We start from the raw sequence: 5,475 nt of genomic DNA, 5'->3' as shown, positions 1-5,475 counted from the left end.
CTCTTGCAAATCTTCCTGCTAATATATTCGTCCCCTTCCAATTTAGGTGCAATCCGTCCTTCTTGTACAGGTCACTTCTACCCCAAAAGAGATACCAATGATCAAAAAATGTGAATCCTTCCCCATACACCAGCTCCTCAGTCATGCATTCATCTGCTCTATTCTCCTATTCCTGCCCTCACTACCTCATAGCACCGGGAGTAATCCAGATATTACTACTCTTGAGGATACCTTTTTAAATTCCTGCCTAACTCTCTGTAATCTCCCTTCAGAGTCTCAACCTTTTCCCTTCCAATGTGGGTCGTTGGGTCCAATGTGGACAATGACCTCTTGCTGGCCCCTCTCCCCCATGAGAACATTCTGCACCCTCTCTGAGACATCCTTGATTCTGGCACCAGGGAAGCAACACACCATTCTGCTTTTTCACTGCTGGTCTCAGAAATGTCTGTCTGTACCTTGAACTAGAGAATCCCCTAACACAATTGATCTCTTGGAACTCGACGTACCTTTCGTTGCATTAGAATCAGTCTCCATACCAGAAACTTGGCTGTTCGTGCTACATTCCCCGGAGAATCCATCACCCCCTACATTTTCCAACACAGCATGGGTATATCCACAAAAGACTCCTGCACTAGCTGCCTACCTCTCTTACCTTTCCTGGAATTAACCCATCTATATGACTTTATCTGAGACTCTCCCCCCTTCCTACAACTGCCATCCATCGCATACTGTTGCTGTTGCAAATTCCTCATTGCTTCTAACTGTCTCTCCAACCGATCCACTCGATCTGATAAGATTCGCAGTGGGCAGCATTTATGGCAGATATAGAACGGAACAATCTCAACCTGAGCTCAAACAAATGCACAGTGTGAATGTAACATATCGAACGTACAAAGTCAGAAGGTTTTGCCATGATCAACATAATTTGCCCAAAGAAGCCTGGCAAACACAAACTCAAAACCCATTAATATGGAAGCTAGTGCAAATATCCTGCCATTGCCACCATGTAATAACATTCTTGTGTTAGCTATATTTAACGCAAATTAGGTGTACAGATTTGTTTTACTTGGATATCTCTGGTGATTTTATTTACAGCTAATCCAATACAAACATTATAGAGTGATCTCCAGGCACACCCTGTGCCCAAGGTGTTACCATGCAGAGCGTGGCCTTTGATCACATTATGACATCTAGGTGCATGCTCATTTGCATGTCCGGTTTCATGTAGGGTCATCATTCTTTAAGCAATAACAAAACAACATCTGTGTAATCAGACACTGGTCATTGTTCTGTCTAACACGTACAGTCATGTGCCTGACATTTATCTGCTAAAAAGTTAATATAAATTTTACCTTACCGTAACATTTTAGAATTGTGATCTCTTGCTTTTCAAACAGATTTGAAGAAAAGCTGCTGAGCAGTGTTAAGAGGTAAAGCAAAATGTTTAATCAGTTTAGCAGTGGTGATGCAACTTGGATAAGAACTGCACCTGAATGCAGAAGGAGATCTGAATATAAGCATCCAAATTCCAGACGCAGACTAGGGTCTTCAAGTAAAACCTTCAGTGATGCCATTTAATGACACTCAAGGACGTTAAACAAATGATTCTAATGGTATTATTGGAAAATATTTTATGTTCAGTTTATTTAAAGTCTTACTTTCAACACAAATATATTCCCTTGCAAAGGAAATAAAGTGGTTGATCAGAAAGAAAACTATAAAACATTTTGGAACAAGGTAGTGGAAAGAGAAATTTTTAATTGGTATCAGGAAAGTCTATTGCACAAATAAACATACAAGTTTCTGGCAAGGACAAATGATTGATAGAGAGTGTGACAAATATGTATGAACAAGAAGCCATGTTACATGGATAGGAAATCTCTGTGTGTATATTTCTAGTGTGCTCGATATGAAATGAGAATTTAGGGTGCAGGTTTGCTCACTGAGCTGTAGGTTTGATTTCCAGACGTTTCATTACCTGGCTAGGTAACATCTTCAGTGGCGACCTCCAAGTGAAGAGAAGCTATTATCTCCTGTTTTCTATTTATATCTTTCTCCTGGATGGGATTCCTGGGGTTTGTGGTGATGTCATTTCCTGTTCATTTTCTGAGGGGTTGATAGATGGCATCTAGATCTATGTGTTTGTTTATGGCGTTGTGGTTGGAGTGCCAGGCCTCTAGGAATTCTCTGGCATGTCTTTGCTTAGCCTGTCCCAGGATAGATGTTTTGTCCCAGTCGAAATGGTGTTTTTTTTTCATCCGTGTGTAGAGCTATGAGGGAGAGAGGATCGTGTCTTTTTGTGGCTAGCTGGTGTTCGTATATCCTGGTGGCTAACTTTCTTCCTGTTTGTCCTACGTAGTATTTGTGGCAGTCCTTGCATGGAATTGCACCAGCTAGCCACAAAAAGACATGACCCTCTCTCCCTCGTAGCGCTACACACGGATGAAAAAAACCACCATTTCGACTGGGACAACACATCCATCCTGGAACAGGCTAAGCAAAGACATGCCGCCAGAGAATTCCTAGAGGCCTGGCACTCCAACCACAACGCCATAAACAAACACATAGATCTAGATGCCATCTAACAACCTCTCAGAAAAGGAACAGGAAATGACATCACCACAAACCTCAGGATCCCCATCCAGGAAAAAGATATAAATAGAAAGCAGGAGACAACAGCTTTGCTTCACTTGGAGGTCGCCACTGATGATGTTACCTAGCCAGGTAATGAATCGTCTGGATATCAAACCTACAGCTCAGCGAGCAAACCTACACCCTAAACCTCAACCTGAGCTACAAGCCTTCACAAACCTTGCAAAAATGAAATGAAAATGTTCATATTCTGTACCATATTGTTGCACTTGCCACACAGTGTGTTTTGACCCTGAAATTCAGCAAAGAACTGCGAGTCCACTCTCAACAGTAATAAGAAATTATCTTTATCTAGTTCAACACAACTAATACCAAAATAACAAATACACTGCAAACTAACAATTAAAACTACAAACCTAATTAACTATCTTAATTTTAACTTAACTTTGAACGTTCAAATACCACCACACTAGATCTTGGCCTTGATCCATGTGGTGATGATTGTCTGGTCTTCGTCTTCCGATGGTCACAGGGTCCTTTCCACTTTACAGTTGTTGGTCTAGAGTTACCACTCACAAGGGGGGTGTTGCAGCTATTCTCTTACGTGGAAGCTTTTGTGCCTTCCACAGGAGGGTCTTCGATTCCTACCAATAGATTGATCAGGGTGATCCAATGGATCCAATCAGGCATTGATGTGTTGATGGTGGATTGGTCCTTGGGCCTCCATTCCTTAAGGTGCTAGGGCCACATAGGTCAGGTAGCCTTTCCCAATAAGGGTGTGAGGCACCCTTTGTTCTAGAAAACTCAATGTGTTCTTTTGTCCTGGGAATGGGCTGAGTCAATTGTGCTGTCTGCAGCTGCAGCCTGTTTGGGTCTATAGTTTGTTTATTTCAGTGTTTTAGTAGAGGTACTTTTGGCAAATGCTTGGCTTGTTTTCCCAGCATGCTTTATTTATTATCCAGTTTGTCATAAGTCTGCCATTTTGAGTGGCCATCTGGCCACAGTCCCTCCTCTTGATCCTGAACACGAAGCAATTGCCCCAAACAGCATATTATTGCTGTGTGTTTTTCAAGTTTGGACACCTGGTTCCCTTGAATTTTCCTCAAATCCTCCCAATAGTTTTGTCCTAGGAATCCTGATCCTGTTTCATCATTACATCAAACTTTTGTCCACATGGTTCACTGTTTCTTACTGATATATTGTCATCAGTTCTATTCCCATATGGGACAATTCTCTACTCTGGTGTCATTCTCTGTCATTCTTGATTAAACTAAGGGGTATAGTGGTTGGATCAAACTAATGGAGACAGTGAGGTCTGCAGATGCAGGAGATCAGAGTTGAGAGTGTGTTGCTGGAAAAGCACAGCAGGTCAGGCAGCATCCGAGAAGCAGGAAAATTGACATTTCGGGCCGGAACCTTTCATCAGGATTTTGATTTTCCTGCTCCTTCCTGATGAAGGGCTCCGGCCCAAAATGTCGATTTTCCTGCTCCTTGGATGCTGCCTGTGTGCTTTTCCAGCAACACACTCTCAACTCTGATCTCCAGCATGTGCATACCTCACTGTCTCCCATATCAAACTGATATCTTCCAGTTCTAATCCCACCGGGTCTTTACCAACCTTACCTATCCCACAAAGGATCCCACATACACACACACAAAGAAATCGTCACTTGCTTGATTTGGAGTAAACACTTGTTGGCTTTATCCTTTAAAGAACAGTCCAATGTAGATCTTTATATTCCCTTCAATTTACTTGAATTCCTGGCTGTCTCATAGGACTCTGTCCTCTTAATTCAGGCTCAGGGAAAATTTTAAGAAATATTAGGTTCTGTAGAGTTTGATTTTGGAGCAACGAAGTCACCTTTCATCAAGTCCTGTCTAGGGTGCCAATTTGTTGCGCCTGCCAAACAATGTGTTTTGATTCTCATATTAAGCAAAGGACTGCGAGTCCACTCTTAACAGTAATAAGAAACTATCTTCATTTCAACATAATGAATACAATAATAACAAATAAACTACAAACTAACAATTAACATTATAAATGAAATTAACTATCTTATCCTTTAACTTAACTTTTAATGATCAAATACCACCATACCAGATCTTGGCCTTGATCCATTTGGCAATAATCATCTGCTCTTCTTCTTCCGCTAGTCCCAGGGTCCTCTCCTCTTTATGGCTGTTGGTCTAGAGTTACCACTCATGAGGGTAGTGTTGCGGTGATTCTTATTCCTGCAAGATTTTGCATTTCTTTGGGAGGGTCTTCGAATACTAGGAATGGATAATCAGGGCTTGATCACTCTGTTCGATCGGACCCCATCAGGCATTGATGTGTTGGATGGTGGAGTGGTTCTTAGGCCTCCACTCTGAAGGTTTTGGGGCACGTAGGTGAGGTAACCTTACCCAAATAAAGGTGTGATGCATCCTTTGTTCTGGAAAACAACTCAGTGTTTCCTATTGTCCTGGGAATGGGCTGGGTCAATGAACTGTATTCTGGATTAGTGGTGCTGGAAGAGCACAGCAGTTCAGGCAGCATCCAAGGAGCTGTAAAATTGACGTTTCGGGAAAAAGCCCTTCATCAGGAATAAAGGCAGAGAGCCTGAAGCGTGGAGAGATAAGCTAGAGGAGGGTGGGGTGAGGAGAAAGTAGCATAGAGTACAATAGGTGAGTGGGGGAGGGGATGAAGGTGATAGGTCAGTGAGGAGAGGGTGGAGTGGATAGGTGGAAAAGGAGCTAGGCAAGTCAAGTTTTACCTGTACATTCACTAATATCATTTATTGTATCTGTTGCACCCGATGCGGTCTCCTCTACATTGGGGAGACTGGGCGCCTCCTAGCAGAGCGCTTTAGGGAACATCTCCGAGACACCTGCACCAATCAACCA

Source organism: Chiloscyllium plagiosum, chromosome 14 (genome assembly GCF_004010195.1).
Source record: "Chiloscyllium plagiosum isolate BGI_BamShark_2017 chromosome 14, ASM401019v2, whole genome shotgun sequence".
NCBI classification, from domain to species: domain Eukaryota; kingdom Metazoa; phylum Chordata; class Chondrichthyes; order Orectolobiformes; family Hemiscylliidae; genus Chiloscyllium; species Chiloscyllium plagiosum.
The sequence above is the reverse complement of the archived record's forward strand: the minus strand, read 5'-3'. Positions refer to the sequence as shown.